The sequence below is a fragment of the Canis lupus genome, chromosome 12 (assembly GCF_011100685.1).
Source record: "Canis lupus familiaris isolate Mischka breed German Shepherd chromosome 12, alternate assembly UU_Cfam_GSD_1.0, whole genome shotgun sequence".
NCBI classification, from domain to species: domain Eukaryota; kingdom Metazoa; phylum Chordata; class Mammalia; order Carnivora; family Canidae; genus Canis; species Canis lupus.
In genome coordinates this window covers 10,404,862-10,430,036 of record NC_049233.1, presented here as the reverse complement: position 1 = coordinate 10,430,036, position 25,175 = coordinate 10,404,862, and the positions used below count along the sequence as shown (strand labels likewise).

At 52.8% G+C, this 25,175-nt stretch overlaps 1 protein-coding gene and 1 long non-coding RNA gene across 8 annotated transcripts in view; one reads left to right on the top strand and one right to left on the bottom strand.

The window, feature by feature from the left end:
• FOXP4 (forkhead box P4) overlaps nt 1-2,450 on the bottom strand; it is a 54,037-nt gene extending 51,587 nt beyond the window's left edge. For all 7 annotated transcript variants that reach the window (XM_038554010.1, XM_038554015.1, XM_038554012.1 and 4 more), the window contains exon 1: nt 2,361-2,450. The gene's annotated coding sequence lies outside the window, so the exon portion shown is untranslated. The remainder of the gene's footprint in view (nt 1-2,360) is intronic.
• Nucleotides 2,451-2,967: 517 nt separating this feature from the next.
• Nucleotides 2,968-24,816, top strand: LOC111098256. The gene is made up of 5 exons (XR_005367686.1): nt 2,968-3,226; nt 4,468-4,654; nt 19,395-19,583; nt 20,176-23,256; nt 24,519-24,816. It is a non-coding gene; the product is annotated as an uncharacterized LOC111098256 (long non-coding RNA).
• The last annotated feature ends 359 nt before the right edge of the window (nt 24,817-25,175 follow it).

Sequence of the window (25,175 nt, the reverse complement as noted above, 5' to 3'; positions counted from 1 at the left end):
CCCCACAACACCACTTCCTCCCCCATGCTACCTTGCCCGGCTGAAAAGAGTGGGAGCAACACCAGATAAGGAGTGCACCCCAACCTCCCACCCAGTCATACCCCTTGCTTTTGAGAGGCTCAAATCTAAAGTAGTCAGAGAAAGCAAGTCGTCCAGGTGCCTACAACAGTCTCGGGCCCTCCCTCCAGCCTGCCAGGTGTCAGGGCACCCTAGAACCCAGGCAAGACAAAGTTTCTCAAGTTGAAAACAAAACAAAACAAGCCTGCAGACTTCCCATCCCCAGAGCAGTTTTCTTCCCGGTTGCATGGGGTTCGTGGAGATCATCTGGGGCAGGGACTGTCTGAAGCGAGTGTCTCTCAGGGCATCTGAGATGCTGTCATCCCTGCCCTTCCGGCCCCTGAGACTACCCGCTGGCTCACCAGGAGTCAGGGGCTTGAAATGCCCAGCCCCGGGGACGCTTCCAGTTCGGGATCTCTGCTGAAAGTGAGTTTCTGGGTTCAGACTCTCCGTGTTCCAGTCTGGTTACCCACTGCCTTCTCCGATGGGGCTGTGGTCAGACCCTTCCGCGGCTACAGGCCGTGTAGACGCTCCCGCCGCTCCTTCCCTCTGCGTGGGAGATGGCGGCACCCTGTCGGTCTCCGGCTCCAACCCCCCCGCCACATCTCATGCTTCACTCCCGGGCCCTGCAATCCCAGACCCAGCACAGTTCGCCCTGGGACAATCCAGGCAGGCTTTAAAACGAGGGATGAAGATGCTGAAGTTCAAGGAAAAAACCCGCATGGGCCAAAATGCCCCTGGGTGTTCTCAGGAACTGCAGGGATGACAGCTTCAGACTCGGGTTTGCTCTTTCATCCTCCCACCTGAGCCCCTGCTCCAGGCTCCGCGGCCAGGCCAATCCGTAGGAAGACCCGGTGCTGGGGTGCGAGACACGCGGTGATCTCCAGACGCCTTAAACCCCGGACGCCGAGTGAGCGAGGAAATCCGCCAGGCGGGGGTTGGCAAGAGAAGCCGGAGTGCAAAGGGATGAGCTGGGCGCTCTATAGGCTCTGGGTGTCCGTATTCCCATATCATCTTCCCCTAGCCTAGAGGGTCCGGGAGGGACGCGGACGTGTTCACGAGATCGCCCCAGTTGTAGGAAGGAATCCGCAGCCCTTAGGGCCTCTGTCTCAGAATCCGCGTCCCGCGAAATCGCATGGTCCTTTGCCGGGGAGGCCGGGACCCGGGTCGCTCGGAGCGCCCCGCTTCCTGGCGCCACAGGCTTTGCCTGGGCTCAGCCCCAAGTTAGTTTGGCGTTGACCGGGAGCGCCAGGCCGGAGCACCGCCGGGGTGACCGCGGGTCACAGAGGTGTCCGTGACGGGCAGTCCGGAGGAGACACTGGGGTCGTCAGTCTGGGGGGGGGGGGGGTCCTGCTTGGTCACTCGGGAACCCTCTTCCCTGGGGGGGGGGGGCGTCGGAACCCTGCGGCCGCCCTCCCTTTCCAGCCCCAACGCGGTGAGACGGGTGGGGGCAGGGGTGGCTCTCCCTAAATGCGGTGGAGAAAGGTATCGCCGGGTCGGTCCCCCGCCCTCCAGCACAGGCGCACAAAATCACAGGGGCCGTTTCCAGACGCTCCCAAGTCCCCAAGAAGTTTTCCGCTCCATCTCGGAGCTGGCCGAGCGAAGCGATGGGGGGAAAGGGGTTGCCTGGCCCCGGCACCTCCAAGGTGCGAGCCCAGCAAAACGAGTCCCCTTCTCACCCGAGGCTACTTGGCGGGTGCGATCGCGGCCCACCCCCCACCCCCATCTGCCTCCGGGGCGCGTCTCGGGGAATCCTGGACAGACCCGGGTTGGGTTGGGGGAGCTCGCGCCACCACTTCCCTCCCCAGCTCAGGAAAGTCGGGGCCGGGAACTACTCTTTGTTCGACTCCGGCGGGGGGCCGGGGGGTGGGGGGGTCGCGCCCCCTTACACCCCACGCCCCGCGGCCAGGCCGGGAGGGGGCGGGGCCAGATCCTGGGGGAAGGGCGGGCCTCAGTGGCCTTTCCAGGCCCCCCCACCCCGCCGCGCCGACCTCCGGCTGCCCCCACCTCCCGCCGCCCGGCCGCAGCCCCCACCTGTTCCCAAGGCGGCTCCGGGCCGCGGGGGCCCAGGCCGGGGGCGGGGTGTGGTGGCGGCGCGGGGTCAGGGCGCCGCAGCCGGCCCCGGCTGGAACAAAGTGCGCCGGCCTGGGCCCGGCTCCTCCCGGCGCCCAGCGCGTCTCCGGCGGGCAGTTTGCAAACACAAAGTGAGCCAGTGAGCGGGCGAGAGAGTGCGCGAGCCAGGGAGTTGGTCTGGTCGCCGGCCCAGCCCCCACCCGCGTCCCCGGGCTCGGCCCGCCACCTACCTGTCCGGCCCGGCCGCTCCGTGCGGGCTCCGGCCCGTCAGCCCGCGCGGGGCATGGGGCTCGCTCGGGTCGCAGCCCGGGCCCGCCGCCGCCCGCTGGGGCTGCCCCTCCGCGCCGCCCGGCGCCGCGCAGCTCCCGGGCGTCCTCCCTCCGCGCCGCGCCGCGCCGGCCGCCGCGCGCCCTAGCCCCGCCGGGGCATCGCACTTTGTGGGGGCTCGGCTCGCCGCGGCGGCGCTCCTCCTTCCCGGTCCTCCCGCGACGCTCGCTCGCTCGCTCCGGCGCCCGGGCTCCGGGACCCCGGCGTCCCCGCCCCCGGCCCAGCCCTGGTTCCGGCCCGGGCTCCTCCCCGCCGCGCCGCCGCCGCCCGCGCCGCGCCCTCCTCGCGGGCTGGGGGCTCCGTCCCGGCAGCCGGCCGCGCTGTCCGGTCCGCAGGGGCGGCCGGCTCCGGACTCCGAGGGGCTGCGACTGAGCCCGGGCTGCGAGTGGCTGCGAGCGGGCGGCGCGCGGGCGGGGCGGGAGGGGGCGGGGGACGCGGGCTGGAGGGGAAGGAGGGAGCGCGCGGAGAGCCTGGGAGGAGGGAGCGAGCGAGCGGCGGAGGGAGGGGAGACCAACTTCTAGCGCTACCATAATTCGCCTAAAGCAGGTGCAGCCGCTTTCGCCCGGCCTGGCCGCCGCCGCCGCCGCCGCCGCCGCCGCGAGCGAAGACCACGTGGGCCGAACTTTAGGGGAAGCCGCGGGGACTTGGGGAGGAGACGCGGGCGGCGGACCTGGAAAAGGCGGGAGGTGGCGGGGCCCCCGGCTTCTGCCTGCCCCCGCGGGGCCTGCGGCGCGCCGTGCAAACCCCAGCTCTCGCCCGGAGCCTGGAGGTACGGCAGAGGCCCGCTCCCACACGCTTCATTGGCTCCCGGCGGGCTGCGCTCGGCGCGGGGAGTGGCCGGGGGCCCCGATCCCGGAGCCGGTGTCCGGCCGGAGTCCTTCCTTGCCTCCCTCCCGCTCCCCGCCGCGTGGGGGCTGGCGGTGAGCTCCGGGAGCCGGGGTTCGGGGGGGGGGGGGTGGGGGGTGGGGAGGCTCCTTCGGGGCTTTGTGAACGCTCACCCCGGGCGCGCGCTGACTCCCTTTCCGGAAGGGGAATTTCCCAGAAAGTGCTCTGCTAACCGGCGAAGAAGGGGCCCAAAGCCGGATACACGCGGGCAAAGCGAAGTGCAAAATCGAGGCGATTATCCGGACAAATTAGATTGCAAACAAAACTCGGTGTCTTTGCCTGGGGGCTCGGAGGGATGGTGGTGGTGGCGGTGGCGCGAGTTGGGTTAGGGTGGGGGCGGAGGTTGGGGGAGGGGGTTGGATGGGGGGGGCGGGGAGTCCGGATGGGAAAAGGCCCGAGTGTCCCCGGCCTGGAGTAAGCTGGTAGCAGATGCCCCACCCAGAGACCCGTGGAAATCTGAATAAATCCTCCACTCCCAAAACATCTCCTGTCTCTCTGTGTTGCGGGTGGGGAGAGGTGAAAGACGCCCCAGAGATCTTCAAGGAGTGCCCATGACCAAGGGAGGGCCCTTCTTTCCTGGCCCAGATCACCTGAGGCAGGTGGAGACAGGGCCGACCCTTTGATGCCTCTGTGGAGTGTGAGCTGCAGATGCTTAGGGTGAGTCAGTCCTGTCGCCTGGGGAGAGAGAGAAGGGTCTCTTGGAAGAGAGGGTCTTTCCAAAGGCGCTTGGAAGAAAAGGAACCTAGGAGAGGAGGCTCCTTTTGGGGTGGTATCATCAATTATAATATCCCTTTTCTGCAGGTAGGGATATTAACCTCAGAAGTGGTTGTAAGGTTAGTGACACCCGTCCAGGTCCTGATCCTGTTTTTGTCCCACGGGGTGGGTGTCATGGAGATTTAGGTCCTCCCAGAACCCTTCAGGTATCTAAGTGGGAAATTGTGGGGAGGAAGATTCTAAGTGTCTTTTATGTGACTGTCACAGTGTTCTTCGCAGTGCAGTAATAGCAGTAGCAATAAAGAATAACAACAGCTAATGTTCGAGTCCGAGAGCCGGCCAGGCGGAGGACTTATTTCATCTTCAGAATAACCCAATGAGGTGGATAGTACCATTATCTCCATTTTACAGAAGAGAAAGCTGAAGCATGGAAAGATTACACCACTTGCCTAGGCTTACCGAGCTGCTAAGGGATGAAGCAGGATTCCAACCAGAGCCACTTCGGTGAGGATGGAGAAGAACTCATGGACGCCCCTGAAGCGGCACTGCTTGTGGCTTACCTGAGGAGGAGGGCAGGCTGCAAGGAAGGAAGCCCTTGGTAATGTGATCCTGTTTAGCTTCCATGGAGAGTCAGCTCTGGTGGGAGTCGGGGTGTGTGGACAGGTCTGGGCCTGGCCTGCAGTTGGCTGGTCCTTGTGTAAGCCCAGCTGGGCCGTGGCCATGCCCCCCAGGCCTCCTGCCCATCCTTCCTGCAGAGGCTTGGGGTGGGATGACAACTCGGGACTTTCAGTACAAAAGAAGGGATTTTTGCAGGGGGAGGTGGAACGGGCTTGTCCACCTCTTTTCTGGCTTATTCTGAGTCCTTTCCCCACTCGTTTCCCCATCACCTTCGTGCAGAAGCCCTCCACACCTCCCACGCGGGCTCCCTTGCCCAAAGTGGGGAGTCCCTGGGAAATGCTTAGGCTTTCATTTCAGGTGACCGGTCATCTCCAGACCAGCTTGAGTTTCCAGCGCCCTGTGAGTCACATTGAGGGGGGCACAAGGGAGGCAAAAGGCCCTGTGTTATCCTCACCTAAAGGGCATTTTGGGGAGGAAAGCAAGCCTCACCAAAGAAAGGTACAGAACAAACACCCTGAAATCAAAGCAGCTGGTCTGAAGCTCTTCCCTCTGGTACAAGAGCTCTGTGAGAAGGTTCGAGAGTAGCCCTTGGCTCCCAAGGTGGAGTGATCCAGAATAGACAGGAGGGTCCCGTTTCTATCCTCGTTCCTTCAAAGGGGCCAGGGCAAGGGGCTTTGGCTTTGGCAAGAATGAGGGTCTGTGGTCTAGCCCTGCCAGGAAGGCCATAGTCAGAAGCACAGGGGCTGGCATGAAGCAGCCTTGGGTTGAACTTAAGCCTCCATCATTTACCAGCAGTGTGACCTGGGCAAGTTACATGATGTCTGAGTCCTGCTTTCCTCATCCTCAACACTGGGAGAATGGCTCCTTGGGTGGTTGGCAGGGAAAAGCATGGGCAAATCATTTGCTTTCCAGAAATGCTTCATTTCCCTTTTGTAATCCCTGATTTCCTCACCTAAAAAAGAGGAATACTGACCTCGCAAAAATGCAAACTGTACATACAACAACTACAGTTGATACTTATTAAATGCTTGCTGTGTGCCAGCCACTTGACTCATGTGCCTTTGAGCCTTATCTCCCCAGACGTAGTGGCTTTTCTTATTTTATAAGTGGAGACCTTGAGACTCAGAGAGGTCTGGCAACTTGCCCCAGGTCACACAGCTGGGAGGTGGTGCAGCAAGGATGTGCTTCCAGGTCTTCTGCTCTGAAGCAGGGTCAGCTGCCTCCCTGCCGTGGGGATGAGTGGGCAAGTGGGTGAGCCTATTCCTCATATGAGGCCTGGCACTCTGGGGTGGGGGCGGGGGTGTGTCCAAAAACATTAGTCTCCTTAATCCCACAGTCACAACATATCTAGGCCCAGATGGTTTATGTTTCCATCATCTGTTTGAGTCTTACTTTTTTTTTTCCTCAAAACTTTTTTTTTTAGCCTTATTAAGGAATAAAACTTTCCAGCATAACACAGCAGCTCCACTCCTAAAACGCATACATATATGCGTTCCCCAAAAGACCTACACTAGAATGTTCTCTGCAGCACCACGCACAATAGCCATCAACAGTGCCATAAGTGAACAAATCGTGGTATTTCACGGGCTGGTACTTGGCAATGAGAATGAACCAAGCCAATGCCAATGCTATGCACAGCAACATGGAGATATCGCACATGCAGAATGTTGAGCATAAACATACCACACATGAGAAAGCACCCAAGATGATTCCATTTCTTGGAAATTCAAAAACTGGGCAGATGGACAGCATTAGAACTCGAGGCGGTGGGGCATGACTGGGAGAGGGTACGAGGGGACCCCGGGGGAGGTTGTCTGGGGATTATTGTTCTGAGTTTTGTGAATTTGGGTGTTGGTTGCAAGGCAGTGCTCCCTTTGTGAAAATTAATTGAGCTGCTCTATACTCCTGATTTGTGTGCCCTTCTTCATGCTTAGAACTAAAAAGATCAACCTTGTGGCTGCTGCTCTAGTTGAGGACCTCTCTGTATCTCTTTCACTTTCCCCAGCCTTCCCTTGCCAGAGGTAGTCACTTTCTTGCAGTTGGTAGGTGGCCCTTCCCAAGTAAGTTTATACAATTAATCCTTTAGTGTTGCTTGGGTATCTAGAAATTTTCAAATAGAAGGTAACTTTCTGTTCTTGGTCTTTATTACTGAACTTCATGCTGGGAAGATTAATTTAGGTTTGCTACATGTATCTCCAGGTCAGTCATTGAAAAAGGCTGGTGGAGAACATTCCACTGGTTTGGTATGCCCTGGTTTCTTTGCCAGTCTCCTGGTGGTGGACAGTTAGGTTGCTTCCTACCTCTGGCCACTGTGGTCACATGGCAGTGGGCTTGCTTCTGTGTGCACCTCCCCTCCCCATCCCACCCCAGGCCTTCTGTTTCTTTCTCCCCCTTTGCCTCCTGCTCAATCAGGTTGTCACTCCTTTCCCCCTGTGGTTTCTCTACTCTGGATTCTTCTCCCCTCCCCATTTCCCAGCTGCTCCTCCCCACCCTGCTTACTAGTCTTTCTGACTCAGAAAGACCCCAAGAGCCTGTGCTGGGTGAAGGTGGGGGAGGAATGGGAGGGGACAGCCTTTTCCTTTGCCACAAAGGCCCCTGTTCCCCAAGATAAATGATGATTTAAACAAAGAAATATTTCATTAAGGGTTGATATCTTAATGAACTGTGCCAGGAACCCTCAAGACACTCCCTAGATGCCCCCCTTTTAAGGGAGGCTCCTGGGGGGGTGGTGCGGGAAGCTTATCAGTTTACCATATTGCCCTGAGTAGAGGTCCATGTGCTGTGGGGAGCTGTCCCAGGGGGCTGTGGTGTGGCCTGCACTCAGGACTGGGGGTGGGGCCCAATTGCCCTTGCTTGGTGCCAGGCTGGATGCCTGGGCCCTGGGAGATATTTGCAGGGCCCCCTGCAGTCACTTTCAGGGGCTCAGAGACTTAGGCCTAGTCCATAGGGTGGCAGGCATGCGACCCCAGGCTAATTGGTGGAAAATCAGTCCTCAAGGATCAGGAAATGAACAATAATAACTTGACAAGTGATGAACAATTTTCCACCTATTAGAACACAGTGTCTCTGCGTCAAATGAGAGTTCTCTGTGGAGGGATTTCCGTGGAGGGAGACAGCAGGACACCTAGAAGGATGGGCGGGGAGAGTACCCAGTGCCCTTCCCCCTCCCCTATACACATCAGGCAGCCTTTCCTGGAAGAGGGGGTGTGCCCAGGGACAAGGAAAAGCCCAAGAGCTGGCAGGCACGGAGGAAAGACCCCCTTCCTCCTTCATTCTTCGGGAGCTACCGCATGATTTCCTTCCTCGTGAAGACACTGGGGACTTTAATCCCAATTCTGGTACTTTCTAGTCTGAAATCCCCAAGCAAGGGGCTTACTGTGTTTCTTTGGCTGCAGGATGGAGAGAGAAAGGAGGGTCTGGCAGAGAGGTGGGGAGGAATCCGAGAAGTCACAGAGCTTCTCAGTATGGGCAGTGGCAGCACAGGATAGTTTGGAGCCGAGTTGTTCCTTGATTCCCGGTGGCCAGTTTACACCTCCTTCCTTCTCTTGGGCACTCCTGTGGATGTTACAATGTGTTGTTGGCTAACTTTTATTTAACAAGCACCTAGAAACTTTGAACACATTCTATTGTGTTAACTGTTTAATCATTTATGCCTCATCTCTCCGACTACATAACAAATTGAGGTCAGTGGCTTACAATTGTAGTCACTTTGGAATTTCCTGTTGCCCCCGGCACAGGGTGTTTTGCATAGTAGGTGCACAGTAAATGCTTGTTGATTTTATTTTATTTTATTTTATTTATGATTTTATACTTTAGAGCAGAGTTAAAAAAAAAAAAAAAAAAAAAGCCTGATACATCTCAGAGCAAGTTGATGCCCTGAAGGTATCAGCTGGGGGTTGTGGAACATGGGCAGGAAATGGGTCTTCCTTGACTGGAGGAACAGAGAAGCTGGGAGTCCAGAGAGGTGGGGTGGGACTTGGATAGAAAATGGAACTAGGTGGCACACTCCCTCTCTTGGGGCCATCCCCTCCTCCCAGATGGCTGTGTTCTGATTCTGCTCACTCCTTCCAACTCCCTTCCTCCTGGTCCACAAGGATGCCTTCAGAACTCTGTGCTGAGCAAGGGAAGTATTCCTTCACTGGGGAATTTTTTTTAAAGATATTATTTATTCATTCATGAGAGACACACAGAAAGAGGTAGAGACATAGGCAGAGGGAGAAGCAGGGTCCCTGTGGGGAGCCCGATGTGGGGCTTGATCCCAGGACCTCATGATCACGACCTGAGCCGAAGGTAGATAGTCAGCTACTGAGCTACCCAGGTGCCCCACCTTCCCTGGGGAACTTTGAAGGCCTAGGGTTTGGGGTCTCAGCCACTGGTACTGGAGGGTGAGATGGGATGTGGAGGAGGAAAGTCAAGCTACTGCACTCTCACACTGCAAATAGCTACCACCTATGAAGCATCTTATACCAGGCACTTCTGACACATATCTCTGATCCTCACAGTGGTCTCACTGTGACCACTGGTTTTGGTTGGGTGATTGGTTTCCTTCCTTTCTTCCTTCCTCCCTCCCTCCCTCTTTTCTTTTCTTTTTTCTTTTCTTTTCTTTCTTGAAGGTGGGTCCCAAATAACAGAGGCAATGGAGGTAGTGTGGACATAAGGGGAGATAGGAGAGAGTTTTTATATGTTCATTATTGTGTGTGGCATCTGGCCCATGGACTGGGCATCCCCCCTTTTCCTGTGGCTTTCATACTCTGTTCCAAATCACATTCCATGCCAGGCCTGGGCTCCAGGGCTTACCTCCTTCCTAGTTCTTTTGCCAGCCCTCTTCTTTCTGGCTTTCTCCCCTCCAGTCCCTTCTTCTCTTGATCCTGGCCCTCTAGTCCCCAAGACCTCCCTCATGGTTGTTAGGCAGCAGGAAATCTCTGGAGCCAGGCATCAGAAGGCCGGAATGAGGCTGGGTCTTGATTAGAGATGAATCAACTATGCATCAAGCACTGTGTTAAGCATTCTTCACGTGTGACCTCATTTTGCCTTCTAATAGCTAAGATGATGCAACAGATGCTGTTGGTGCCCTGTTTCTATGCCCACCCCCTGGCCACTTACACTCCCAAGACTTCCAATCACCTGCACCTACTCTGGGCATCGAAGCCCACTCTAGCACTATGTGGGAGGCCAGAAGTGCCAGGGCATTAACAGCTTCTGGGAGAGCCCTCCACCCATGATATGTGGGTATTGGTGTGTAAATACCCCCACTCCCTCATCCCTCTGGTGGGATAAGTCTGAGACATGTGTGTTCTGTGTGTACGCCTGGGGCTTCCCCAGCAGGGAGAGCCCACCCTAGGAGCTGGTGTGACGGTGTACATTCTGTCACCTTCCTTCCCTTCCTTGTCTTACCTCTTCAGTTCTCTCCTGGTATTTCCTTTACATCCTGAATGAACCACATGTACTAGAATAGTTGTCTCAGGGTCTACTTCTGGGGGAACCCAGCCTAAGTCAATCATTTTTTATTTTTTTAGTTTGCATTTCCTTCATTGGGAGTAGTAGTATACATCTTTCATATTTATAAGGGCCATGTTTCTCCCCTCATTTAAAAAGATTGAAGTAGGGGATCCCTGGGTGGCTCAGCAGTTTGACGCCTGCCTTCTGCTCAGGGCGTGATCCTGGAGACCTTAGATCGAGTCCCGCGTCGGGTTCCCTGCATGGAGCCTGCTTCTCTCTCCAACTATGTCTCTGCCTCTCTCTCTCTGTGTCTCTCATGAATAAATAAATGAAGTCTTTTTAAAAAAAGATTGAAGTATAGTTGACATACATTGTTATATTAGTTTCAGGTGTACAACACAATGATCCTGCAAGTCTGTACGTTGTGCTCACCACAAATGTAGCTACCACCTTTCACCATAGGACACTATTACAGTACCCCTGGCTGTATTCCCTATGCTATGCCTTTAATCCCTGTGACTTATTCATTCTACAACAGGAAGCCAGTATTCCCTTCACCCCATTTGGTCCATACCCCTACTCCTGTCCTCAATTATCAGTTTGTTCTCTGTGTATATGGGTCTGTTTCTTTGTTCATTTGTTGTTGTTGTTTTGATTCCACATAAAAGCAAAATCATATGGTGTTTGTCTTTCTCTGTCTGACTTATTTCACTTAGCATTATACCCTCCAGGTTCATCCATGTTGTCACAAATGGCAAGATCTAGTTCTTTTTTATGGCTGAGTAATATTCCGTTGTGTGATATTCCATCTTCCTTATCCATTCATCTATTGGTAGACACTTGGGCTGCTTCCATATCTTGGCTAGTGTAAGTAATGCTGCAGTAAACAAAGGGATGCATATAGCTTTTTGAATAGTGTTTTTGTTTTCTTTGGGTAAATATCTAGTAGTGGGAATATTGGATCATATAGTATTTCTATTTTTAATTTCTTGAGGAACCTCCATACTGTTTTCCACAGTGGGTACACCAACTTACATTTTGGGGGGGTATTGTCATTGTCCTTACTTTACAAGTGACAAGACCACAGCTCAATGAAACTCATACACAGTTCCACAATTATGTAAGCAAAGTGCCTGTGTTCACACCCTGGTTTGATACACATCAAGTATCCGCTTCATTGCTCTACCATATGGCTTCTTGAGGATCCTTGTCCCTGTCCCCAGAACTCTGGTTCAAGGCCATTCTCCGTGGTTTCTTGCCTTGAGGGATAAGAGGTGAGGAGTAGGTTGGAAGTGGGGGGTGTTACAGGCCACCCAGCCCTCCCTACCTCTCTGTGGGTCACCACCGGTAGTAAGAGCCAGGCCCTGGGTCACAGACGAAGAGAAATGATAAACACCTGCAGGGCTGAACAACTGGAATGAAGTGACAGGACACCTGGAGTGCTGGAAATGGAGAGGGCTGATCCAGGGGTCCAAGGAGAGGCGCTCAGGCTGAGGAAGTCTTTCTAAGCCTCTGTAGTATTCACAGGGCCGTGACCACTCTTCCCTGTACACTGGAGCCCCTATAAACACAGAAGGAGCTAAGGTGAGAAGATAGAAAAGGACTCCCCCCCCTTCCCCTGGAATGGATATGGATATGTATTTATTTTTATTTTTGAAAGATTTTGTTTATTTGAGAGAGACAGAGAGAGAGGGAGAGGATGAGCAGTAGGGAGGAGCAGTGAGAGCGAAGCAGATTCCCCGCGGAGCAGGAAGCCCTATGTGGGGCTCAATCCCAGGCCCTGGGAATCATGACCTGAACCAAAGGCTTACCCAAATGAGCCACCCAGGTGCCCCTCCTGGAAAAGATATTTAGATAGTGAAGTTTGCTCAGCCTCAGAATGGGAACGCCCTGGCTGAGAACCCCAGGAGCAGGGCACAAATTAGCTTGTCTCTTTATGAGTGTGGAGGTGGCCACTGCACCCAGGGTGGGGATGACCTGATCCCCCCCAAGACAAAAGTTACATGGAGGGAGCATCTCGAAATGTTTCACTTGTTTGGTTTTCATGACAAGTTTAGATTCTCTCAAAAGCAGACTCTGAGACAAAGATTTAAACACAAGTGGTCTATTTGGGAAGTGCTCCCAGGAAATACCCATTGAGGAGTGAAGGGGGGAGGGGTGAGAAGGAAGCCTGGGAACCCACAAGAGCACTCCCTTCATTGGCTGGGACCTCGGGAAGACATATGAGATAGGTCTCAAGTCATCCCTACCACGGGGCAAGGAAGCTGGGGTCTTTATCTACCGCTCCCCCTTTGCCATTGGTTCAGGGCTGCCTCCAGGCACACTGACTCTCCAGCACTTCCAGCATGCCTTGAGCTGTAGCCAAGGGTGTTTCCATGGCCAGAAAAACCCTCTGGCAAAGAGCAGGTATTGGCAGGGAGCAGCCTTGTCCATCTAAAGGTATGCGCCCAGAGGTAATGGGCGGGGTGCCAGCTCCTGGCACACTCTGCCCTCTGTGCTCCTCCTTGACTTTTCCTTTCCATGTGTCTTTGCAGATTCATGTCATTTCCCAATGCCCTCCTCTTAAATGCTTGGTGTGGTTCACAAGGCTTCAGCCTTGACCCACTGCTTTCCTCAAGGTACATGTCCTCTTGGACAATCCCACCCACTCTCTTGGTTTTAACCACATCTGTGGGTTGGTGGCTCCAAGCACTATTGCAATCTTAGACCTCACTCCCACTCTCATGTCTATGAGCCTCCAGAGATGGCATATTCAACATGTCCCAGACTCAGATCATCATTTGTATCCAAAAACATGCCTTGCCTTTGCATTTTTTCTTTGGTGGTGGTATCCTGATCCAGCCTATCCCTCTAGAAACTAGGGATCACCCCTTGATTCTCCCTATCTCTCCCTTTTTACATTGAATCAGTCACCAGTTCCTCTGGATGTGATTTCCAAAATACTCTCAGAGTCATTCCCTCATCTCCATCCCCACTCCTGGTGGTCTGAACTCTCATCATCTTCTCCCTGGGACATTGCAGTGCCCTTCTGGTTGCCTCCCCACTTCTAACCTGATCCCCTTCCTGCACCTCTCTGCAGCAGTTGTGAAAAGTTATATTGTAAGTGCCAACCCCCATGGGGCTAAAATCAAGCATGTTGGCCTGGTACACAAGTTTTCCTTTCTTGAGCCTCTGATTCTATCCCTGGCCACTCCCAGCTCTGCCACTTGGGACTTGTGGCCTGTGCTGTGCTCCTTCCTCTTGTGTTATACTCTCTGCTTAGAATACCTTTTCTTCTTTCTGCTTTCATGGCTGACTCTAAGGCCCAGTTTAGATGACACCTCCTCTTGGAAGTTTTCCTTGAATGCCCCCAGCTAGATTAGACGATCTTCTTTTATGCTTTTGTAACCATGCAAACAGCAGAACATTCACTTCAAATAAGCTTAAATAACAACGGGAGTTGATTGCCTCATGTAACCAAAAAAATCAAGGGGTAGGGCTCACTGCAGGTGATGTGTGATCCAGGAGCTTTAACCAATGCCATAGGGTTCTCTACATTGCTTAAATCTGCCTTTCCTTGGGTGGGCCTTGTTCTCAGAGTCCTTGGAGGGAGTCCCATCAGGTTTAGACTCACATCCTGCCCAGTCCAGGCCAGTGAACTGTTCAAGCAAACGCTGGCTTGTCAGGACCTGTCTAGGAATTTACTTGCCTCACTCTAAACCAATCAAAATGGCCAAGGGTTTAGAGTGTTCTATTTTGGGGACTGGCAAACTATGGCCAACTTGTTTCTAGAATAGCAGAGTTCAATAGTAGAAGCAGAGACCAGCAAATGATTCCTGTAACAGGACAGATAGTAAGTATTTTAGGCTTTGTGGGCCAGGAGGCAGCATCAAGAATACTATGTGGGGACTTATATAATAAGAAAAAAAAAGAAATTTTCACAAAATTTTTATTGATGGATTATAATTATAATTAAATAACTGAATATATTTTTTTTGTAGTACATGTCTGCTAGTGAAAAGAATGAGATTTGTGGGGAGGAGAGGGCTAACATTTTGTTTGATTGGAATTCAAAGTTAATGCCCCCTATTATAAAATTGATGGCAAATGTTCCTCTATAAAAGTAACTCTTGTGGGCAGCCCAGGTGGCTCAGCAGTTTAGCACTGCCTTCAGGCAAGGGCATGATCCTGAAGACCCAGGATGGAGTCCCACATCGGGCTCCCCGCGTGGAGCCTGCTTCTCCCTCTGCCTGTGTCTCTGCCTATCTCTCTATCTCTCTCTCTCTCTCTCTCTGTGTCTCTCATGAATAAATAGATAAAATCCTAAAAAAAAAAAAAAAAACCTCTTGGGGCGCCTGGGTGGCACAGTTGGTTGGGGATCAGACTCTTGGTTTTTTGGCTCAGGTCTGATCTCAGGGTCATGGGATTGAGCCCCTTGCCAGGCTTCATGCTCAGCTTGGAGTCTGCTTACAGTTTCTCTCCTCTTCTCCTCTGCCACCCCCCTCCGCTGTTCTCTCTCTTCCTCTCTGTCTTTCAAATAAACAAATCTTAAAAAAAATAAAAATAAGAAATCATTCTTAGTTCACATACCATACAGAAACAGGCAGGATTCGGCCCACACTTTGCAGAGCCCTGAATTAAATCAAACCATTATGAAGCTAAGAGGAGAGACTGTGGGAAGCTGGAAAAGGAAACAGAAGACCACCTTGATGGTAGAGAGGACACTGATACTACAGGTCTTCGTATGTGGGCTACCTTTGTGACGTGCCATTCACAGAGGTGGGCTGTGGGAGCATATTTTTTAAGATTTTTATTATTATTCATCTAAGAGAACGAGTGAGAGCATGAGCAAGGGGGAGGGGCAGAGGGAAAGAAAGAAGCAGACTTTCCCCTGAGCAAGGAGCCTGATGCAAGGCTTGATCCCAGGACCCTGGGATCATGCCCTCAGTCTAAAGCAGACATTTAACTGACTGAGCCACACAGGCACCCCTGTGGGAGCAATTTATAAAGCATATCTTTATAAGACAAGTTCGTGTCCATTAGGCTCCCTAAATCTGACATCATTCCTACAAAATAGGCAGGCAAGAGTGGCTGTACCCTTTTCACAGAGGAGAAATTGAGGCTCAGAGATAAGTGGCTTGTCTGAGGTTTGCAGGAAGGCCTCTCTGGTGCATGTTAGAGGATTCTAAGAGTCTAGGGGCATGTGTTGTGTTGAGTAATTGAACAATTGTGGTATTCCCTGGTTGGGGGGCAGGGGTTAGCCAGCAGGAAGACAGCCTGGTCTGGACATAGCCTGGGAGGCTAGATGTCCAGGTGGTTCTGTGACATTCAGTGGTCACCTGGAATGGGCCTGTCTACACAGGTACTTAGGAACCCAATTCTATTCCAAGACTCTCTGGGTTTAGGCCTGTTTCCCTTATAACCCCCATGCAGGACAGGTGATACTAGCTCAGTAGCCCTGAGCTAGAGAGAGAAATCAGGCTTTGGGCAAGAACGCCCAGGGCCACAAACAAGGAGTCTGATGAGCATCCAGGTTCTGCATGAATGAGGTTTAAACCTTGATGTCAGGCTGACCCCAAGGTGGGGGTAGGCGCTGTGGGCAGCTCTCAGCAAGGACCATCCAGCCCTTCTCAGGGCTGGCCTGACCTCAGGCAGGACTGCCCAAGGCCAGGGAAGGGTTCTAGGGGTGTTTAGAGGCAGCCAGAAGTGAAGGGTGGATGCTGAATTCCTTCCCACGATGATGATAGGTGGTTACCGAGTGTGTGTGTCTACTGGTATGTACACACACACACATTTGCGCATTCCCTGTCTTTCACACATATTTACAGCCTCCCATAGTCAGAAATTCACACCCATACTCACCTTCACTGTCAGGATCTCACGTATACATTCCCACGATTTCCCAAACTTACCTACCCACTCCCAAGTGTGCACACATGTACTCCAGTATTAGTTTCTAGGGCTGCTATAACAAAGTACACGGCTGTGTACTGTGGCTGAAGCAACAGAACCTTATTATCGATTATTCTCAATCTCTGCCTCCATTTTCACATGGACTTTTTATGAGGAATCTAGTCACACTGCATTAGGTACCACCAGTACCATCCCAGCACTATCTTGTCTTGAGTACACCTCCAACAGGCCTGTTTCCAAATAAGATCATATTCCCAGGTGCTGGGGGTTGGGACTTCAACATATCTTTGGGGGGGAGGGCACAGTTCAACCCATAACCACGTTTATGGCTGTAAAGTCTCACATGTACATATCATACTCCCACAGTGACACACAAATGTATACACTATCGAGTTGCACGGACATGCACACTCACACATTTATGTAGTCATAGAATCACACATACCCATATATACCACCAGGATCATGCACACACAGTCCCCACTCCCAGAACCCCCAGCAGCCCAGACCCCGTCTCCCTCAGTATCTGTCTCACAGACAGCACCACACTCCCTCCGGCTCCTATCCTGCTCCCACACGGCCCCTCGCCACACTCAGAGGCCACCCCACCGGGGTCATGCTCTGAGACCTGGCACATTCTCAGCCTCGTGCTCTGCTTGTACATCTCGAATCCTCCCCCACCCACACAGTCTCTCCCTTTGTGCCACCTCCTCCATCCAGCACGCACAAGTCCCCAAACAACCCTCAGGGCAGGGAGGTGGTGGCACCCTAGTCAGGGCACCATGTAGACAGCCCCATGCTGTCTGGGGTCAGGTGCTCCCCACAAGCCTGCTCCTTGCAGACTCCTGCTTTCCTCTCCTAGGGGAGCAGACAGATAGATAGACACAGGGCACACACACTGTCACCCTCGCACCCGCGCCCCTGCGGCAGCCCCACAGTGCAGTCTGTTCCTCATTATGGGCCAATGCGCCTGTTTACTCACCCAGCTGGAGATGGTTAGAGAGTGATAAATAATGAAAGAGAAAACAGGCTTTTCCCCTCTGCGGCTTCTATTTATGTAACATGTGTCACAGCTCACTCATAGACTTTGTTTCAGAGCTGGTTGCAGGAAATAGTTTATTTTTTCCGGACGGTGGCTTGGGGGTTGGGGTGGGGGGCCAGGGGTTGGGTTTCTGCTCTCACGCCCATGGGAGTTTCAGGATCTGGCTCCCAGAGTCCTCTTTCCCCGGTGCCTCCCCTCCACGCCTCCCCCAGTACCTCCTGGGCAGACATCACAGCTCAGAGCTACCTTAGAACAGAGTTCTCCCATTCTTGGAAGGAGTGGGGTGATGGGGGGCTCCTCCCAGCTGCCTCTGAAGCCTCTCAAACAGATGAGCTCATTTTAAGAGCCAGACAGCTCGAGGCTGGGACTCCCTGAGAGGCGGCAGTGGGACAGGGGGCTTCGCAGGTAGCCTGCACCTGTTAGAGGGAAGGTGCAAAAAGGATTCATCCTACAAAATATGAACAAACAGAGCCAAGCCTTGCATTCACTTAGCACTTATAAATGTGGCCTCTCTGAGGCTCCAGCTTTCAGGTGCTGCTCCCTGAGGGGAGGGGAGGGGAGGGCAGGGACCAGGAGGGACTTGCCATGGTCCACTCAACTGTGAGTGTGAGAAGCCAGGACTTCAAACTCACACATCCCGCTGCCCCCCCTTCCCCAGGAGCACCTCCTCTGGTAGAGTTCTGGTCAACTTAACTCATGCTAAGGCAGGTGGGAGTAGTTAGAAGGGCGTGGGGCTTGGAATGTAGGGGAATGTGAGCTGTCAGAGATCTGAGATGTACCCCCTCCCAGTCCTTCCCCAAACACCAAAGCAGCCATCCTTTGGGGGGATGGTCCAGGGAGGGAAGAAGCTGCAGAAAGCTGCCCTGCTCCCCAGACCTCAGTGCAGGAAGGTTCTTGAGAGTTTGAAGGCGACTTGACCCTCCTGAGCCCGCCTCCTTGAATGCCAGGGCAGGGAGCTCATGTCTTGCTTGACATTGGAGCCCCAGTGATGTTCCAGGTCATCTCCTGGGGAAACCCAGAGATACTGACCTGAAGACTGCAGACTCCACTGTGGAAGATGGGCCGGGAAGCCCCCAATTCCTGCTGACTGCAGGGGCATGTGTACAGGTGACATGGCATCTGTCCTGCCCAGTGGATTTGGGTTCTCACAGGTCCGTTCCATAGGCGTCTCCTGGCTGGTAGAAGAAGCAGCCACATTCCCAAGACACGGACTTTAAATACCATGTGACAAACAAGACCACACAGTGTGGACCCAGAGTCAAAGAAGAAGCCAAGGAGGTGGTTTTCAAATCTAGGGGTTGTCAGAGTCACAAGGAAGAGAGCTGCCCAGGTGGCTCAGTCAGTAAAGCATCTGCCTTCAGCTCAGGTCATGATCCTGGGGTCCTGGGATTGAGCCCCATATCAGGCTCCCTTCTCAGTGGGGAACCTGCTTCTCCCTCTTCCTCTGCCTGTTGCTCCCCTGCTTGTGCACTCTCTTTCAACTAACTGAATAAAATCTTAAAAAAAAAAAAAAGGAATCACAAGGGAGCTTATTAAATACTGACACCCAGGCCCACCCCTTGGGCACTAATTTCAGTAGGGAGCGTCCAGGAATTGGCCACACTGGCGAGTTCCTGGGAATTCTGAGACTGGTGGATTTCTAAAGACTTGGAGGTGTTATTTTTTTTTTAATATAAAGATTTTATTTATTCATGAGAGACAAAGACAGAGAGAGAGGCAGAGACACAGGCAGAGAGAGAAGCAGGCTCCACGCAGGGAGCCCGATGTGGGACTCGATCCCGAGGTCTCCAGGATCACAGCCTGGGCCGAAGGCAGACGCTGAACCGCTGAGCCACCCAGGGATCCTGATTTGGAGGTGTTAGTACCCTAGGTGGACTCTGAAGGCAGCCCCTGCCCTCAAAAGATGAGCCGGAAACATTACAATTGGGTCAGGAGGAAATCTGACTTGTCCCCAAGGGCAGTAATGAATCAGTCTGAAGACTGGTAAATTGGTTGGAAGGAAGGGAGGAAGGCAAGAAAGGAGAGTTTACCAACATCTATTAGGTGCCAGGCTTGGTTATATGACATTTTGATCTGGCTGTTTGGACTTTTTGGCATTTGTTCCCATTTCTGAAACCTAAAACATGATCGGCATTCGATTTCTTATTACTGCACCACAACGCCTACAAACAATAGTGTTCCCATGTTACCAAGGCTCAGAGAGGTTTAGTAACTTGTCTAAGGCCACTCAGGTAAGTAAATCCTGGCAATAGGAAGAGCCAGTGCTCTTTTCACTGCTCCGGGGAGGAATCCGATTGAGGTGATTGAGTAACCGGATCCAGAAGCTGATTTGCAGCCCTCTTTCCAGGGCTCCCTCTCTCCCACCTGTGGAATGAAGAGGATAGATGGGGAGGTACCCTCTCTGCCGCTCACCAAGCCTCTTGCCCTTGGCACCCCATGGACTTTCTCAAAGCCCATCCAGCCTGCATCCCAGTCTCAGAGCTCTCTGCCTGAAGGCAGATGCCCAGGATAGGAAGCTGAGTACCCAGGGTCTCAGGTACCACTTTCCAATTTGGTCTGGGGAGCATTTGTGGCTCTGTGTGTGTGTGTGTGGGGGGGGTTCCAGGAGAGAGGAGCCAGGCAAGAGGGCACTTGAGGAGCACCCCTTCCTGGGCTTCCAGGAGCCTCCCACATCTCTGTCCCCTTGGCAGGATAGGTGTGTCACAACCTGGAGGCTGGGGGTGTGTCGGAGGGGCAGGGCCGACCAGAGCCCACCGTCCTGGACATTTCTTCATGAAGTGGGCTGAGCTTCATTTCAAACACAGGGACTTGGCAATTCCCCTGCATGCGGAGCCCCCTTCATGAAGACCCAGACAAAATTCTGAGCTCTCATGTCCCCTGTGGGTGGTGACAAGAGTAGTAAAAATCATTCTAAACCTCAGGTGCTCTGCACCTGTCTCTAAACTTCACATTGATCCTTCAAGGTAGCTTTTATTATATCCTCTCCCCACCTCCCACTACCTTGTAGATGAGAGAAATGAGGCTCAGAAAGGCCAAGTGACTGGCCCAAGGCCACACAGCTCTTCATGGCAGAGCTGGGCTGGGACCCGGCCCCATGCGCCAAGCTCACATCTCACTCCTTTCACCAGGCTGCCTTTGCTGTTTGTCTCCCAATGCCCAGCATCTGGGAATGTTCCACGGGTCAACAGATCAACTTGTATGTACGGGCTTTCTCTCATACACGAGCAGGGCAGGCCCCAGCTGCCCTTCCTCCAAACCCACCCTGAGCTGTGATCTCCAGGCAGACTCAGGAAATCTGCAGACCTCTCTGCTTCCTCCACAGCCAGAAGCAGCAACAGCTTGAATTCCCTAGGGGTACAGCCTCAGTTTCCCCGCTCTCGGGCCAACACACCTGAGCAAGGCTTGGCCACTGCTGGAGGCTACCGACTGCACTGGAGGGGCTCCTGCCCAGATCTGCCCCTCACTCTGGAAGCTTCTGAGGTGCGGCCTCCTCCGTCCTCCCCTCTTGCTGCGAAACATGGAAACGTGGGGCCGGTGCTGCCCCCCTGCAGCCCCCTCTCCCTGAGGCCCGCTGGGAGACCAGGCTTTGCTCGAGGGCAGCGAGTGAAGCCGGCTGTAACAGAGAAACCTCGGGCTCCTCTTTAGAAGTCCCCGGAGGAGGCAGATCTGAGGAAAGGCTGCCGAGAAGGCGCCTGCAGCAATGTCAGCTTGAGAACAACCCGGCTGACAGGATGCTGAGCGGGGATTAAGGTCGGGATCAGGGAAACCAGGGAAATGAAGGCAAGTTCCCTGCTCGCCTTGCCGCCACCATGATGATGCTGGGTTTGTCTTCTTGTTTATTCTCACTCTGGGAAAGACAGCCAGGAGGAGGGTGGAGGACACCAGGCCTCCTCCGGCTCTCAAGGGCTCAGGCAGGGTGGGGTGGGGGTTGCGCCTGGGACCCTTCCCCAGCCACTGTCTCCAGTGGGCCAGCCACTCCCCTGGGAACCGTTCCCCCATTGCAGAGTCTGTCCTGAGTGTTGACGGTGGCAGGACCAGTGAGGATAGACTCGAGCAGGATGACATGGCAGTTGCCAGATGCCCTCTGGGTAGGGGATGAACCGTCTCCACCTGCCTACAAATGCAAGATCCCCTCTTGGGGAAAGGCCATCACCCTGACTTGCCTAATCACTCAAATGTCCCCAAAGGGGCTTCTGAGTTCCATGTCCTCCAGTGTAACAGAATTGCAGGGAAACCTCAAACTCTTGTATTGTTGTGGGTGGGCTGGTTGGCATTGTGGCTTCTGGTCTCAGACTGCTTGGGTCCAGATTCTGACTTGGCCACCCATCTGCTGTGTGACCTCAGTCAAGTCAGCTGACCTTTCTCTGCCCAAGTGGAAGAAAATAGTAGCAGCTTCTGCTAAGATTGTTAAGAAGACGGAGGGAGCACATGAAAAGTACTTGGTGTAGGGCCTACCACAGAGGATGTGTGTGTGCCGTAGTTTGGTTACCAGGGGGCAGAAAGGAATAAGAGTAGCAGCGGGAAGTTAACCGCCTGAAAGCGTCCCAGAGGAAGGAGGCACAGAAGCTGATTTTGGAGACTGAGACTTGGGGCAGGGGGGGCAAGTGCTGGCGTGAGGGATGGAGATCCTGTTTGCCAGATCCTGTTTGCCTATTTACAGGTGGGGTTGGAGAGGCGTCTGGGAGGAGGAAAGGATACATTTTCCTGGAGCTCTACTCCCAGCCAGTTTTTCTCCAAAGTTCCTGCTCTAACTAGGGGTGACATGACTATGTTCTCCCAGTCCAGCCAAGGGTACAAAGATGATGAAAAGATGCAGCTTATCATGGTGACCTTCCCTGAATGGAGCTTATTCCAGAAATCCAAGCAATTCAAACCTGGCACCCAAGTTCTCTGGACCCAGTGGGGGGTGAGGCAGCAGAGAAAGGTGCAGAAGCTACAAATCTGGAGATAGATTGCTCTCCCACCTACCAGAGTACCTGTGTGACTTGGCAGGAGTCAGTTAGCCTCTCAGGGCCTCAGATGCCTGGTCTGCAAAATGGGGTTAAGATTCACACAGGAACCAAGGAGGCGTCGTTCCTGCTCTCCAGGGTTGTATGCTTTAGGACCTGCTGAGCCTGGCCCACCACACAGGCCCTCCTGGAGGAGCCTCAGTCCCTCACCCCATCTTTGAACACCCTAGGGTGAACAGGGTAGTAGTAGGGTAGGGTCTGGGTGGGAGTGAGAATGGGGTCCCAGTAATTGAGGGAAGGGTCTGCTGAGTCTGGTATCTTGGGAAGAGCACCTGGGCCAGGGAGTCTAGTCTCAGTGTGTGTGGAGCTTCTGGCTGGGAATTTCTATCTCCCCAGGACTGGTTTATAGAAAAGCTAACTTCAAAAATACATCTTTTATTATTATTATTATTATTATTATTATTATTAACCTGGCAATAAAAGTTATATCTCTTTATTATAAAAAATTTAGAAAATACAGGAAAATATATAAAAGGAGATAAAGTTCAACCATAATTCCACCACTCAGAGATAACCATAGGAGGACTTTACTGTATCTTCCAGTTTTTTAAAGTACACATACATGTTCACACGCGCTTATGTAGCTTTATTACAGCATAATGTGCTTAATGTATGTATCTCTCAAAAATTTAGAAACATGATCATGGAATAGTATCTGGCTTTTTGATTAAACAAAAATATGGAGAACCTTGTCCCCAGGTCATTAAATATTCTTCTCCAACAGAATTTGATGACTGTACAGTGCTCCATCTTTTGGGTGTGTAATAAGAGACGTATACGTAGTCTCCCCTTATCCTGAGGAGATACTTTCCAAGACCCCCAGTGGATGCCTGCAACTGTGAATAGTCTTATGTATATACTATGTCTTTTTCTATACTTATACATCTATGATAAAGTTTAATTTATAAATTGGGCACAGTGAGAGATTAATAGCAATAACTAATAGTGAAATGGAACACAGTTCCATTATGACAATAACTGTAATAAAAGTTACATGAATATGATCTCTCTCTCTCAAAATATCTTACTGTTCTGTACTCACCCCTCTTCTTGTGATGACATGAGATGTTAAAATGCCCACATGACGAGATGAAGTGAGGGGAATGACACAGGCATTGCGCTGGAGCACAGACTACTATTGACCTTCCAGCCGTATGTCAGAGAGAGGATCATCTACTTCCGGATGTGGTCGGGCCGCAGGTAACTGAAACCATGGGAAGTGAAACCGTGGATAAAGGGGAGCTCCTGTACTTTTATGAGTCCTCAATTGTTGGTCATCCAGAGTGTTTCTAGATTTTTTCTGTTATAAACTGCACCGTAATGAACATTCCTATAGAGAGAGCTGTGTGTGTGGCTCACTTTGCAATGTTTGTTTCTGTGTCTGTCTACCCACCGCCCCCACCCCAGCCCCCACCTCTGCTTGGAGTGTGAGACTTTCTAGAGCAGACTCTGCATCTGCTTCCCTAGCTGGGCTCCTGGGTCACTGTAGACATCCAGTAGTTAGTTGAGTTGCATTGCATTTCTGAAGCCTGTGCTCCAGAGGGTGAGACAGGAACGGTGGGCTGATGAGGGAGGAGCCCACCTTCTCTGCTAGAACCCCCAGGGATCCCTGTGCCCCTTTGTTGGCCTGCCAAGTTCTCCTAAGGAAAAAGAGGTTCCCAAGCCCAGAGCCAGTGGCCATCCTGGAGGCACACAGAAATGTCTCCCTTTATCTCCTATCTTCCTGGTAGCAAACCAACCGTCCTCGCCTTCCCCTGTCAGGACCCTCCCCCTACCTACCCCCCATCTCTGACTCATTTGAGCTCTTTTGTTGTGTCTTCAAGCTGAAGGCCCAGCCGACAGAGCCCTTTCACCTGCTCATTACTGCTGGAGCAATGTTGTGGCAGCTCCCCGGGCTCCCCATGAAGCAACCTCTTCTCTGGCCTCCCTTTCTGACAGCACAGCCCACTGGGCCCCTGGCAAGTGCCCACTTGGCACACCTCAGCTCTGCCCCGCTCCACCTCCCATGGCACCAGGAGTCTTTGTCTCTTGCTTCCAGGGCTCTGGGTGCAGGCTGGCCTTCCTCCTGATATAGATTTGTAGAATCATGGATTTTGGAGCCGAAATCCAGCTTCTAGTTTTTCAATAGGTCTTACAAAAAAAAAAAAAAAAAAGAAAGAAACAGAGAAAAAGAGAGAGAGAGATAAGAGACCAAAATCGAGAGGTAAAACTTCCTAATTGAATGTCCCCCTCTCGAGCATCCCTGCTCCTAATTTCCTGCAGCTTTCTTTCTTGTTTTTTATCTTCTCTTTCCCTCTGTTTCCTCTCCCTTTCTTTCCATCCCTTCTCTCTCTCTCTCTCTCTCTCTTCCTCTCTCCTTCTCTCCTCTCTTTCAGCCCTGACACACTCTCCCACCCTCCTGTCCTCATTTCCCCTCCTCTCCCCTTCTTTTTTAAGTTTTTTTTTTTCTTTTAACTTTCAAGGTCATTCCGGACTCCTGACGCCGCCAGTCCCTCGGTGAGACGTGAGCGCCATTGGCGTCCGTGGCCTCTGTTTCCGTGGCAACCCAGTAACCATTAATTTTCAATTAAAGGAGACAAAAAGCTCCATGACAGCTCCAGGTCTGCTGAAGATGTCAAGAATCTGTATTAATATACAGCAAGAGAGCATAATTGTGTGTCCATCTTCCAGAGCAGCGAAAAATGGAGGGATAATTACCAGCTCGAAAGCCACTCTGTAATTTACTTCTTACTGTCACCACAGCCCTACACATTAGCATAAATTAAAAGCAGAGTTTATTGTTATCAAAGTGCATTGATATCGCCAGACCCGCTTTCTTCCCTTTAACTGTTTGTCGTGGGTGAGTGACTCCCCAGCTCCCCCCGGGTCTCCCTGGGAGGGCGGGGAGAAGTGCCAGGGCCGGGGATGCTGGATCTGGAAGGTCTGCAGTCAGTCCGCTCTTGGCCATGCAGGAGAGCGAGCGGGCAGGACAACGGTTAGGCCTGGGGATGGTGGGCAGGGACTAGGCTGTCTATTCACCTTCCACCTGTGAGTGCTTTGTTTTGCCTGAGAGCCCTACAGCTCCTTCCAGGGTTGCCACCCGTCTTGGAGTTACCCTTCAGCACCTAGGATAGCGTGGG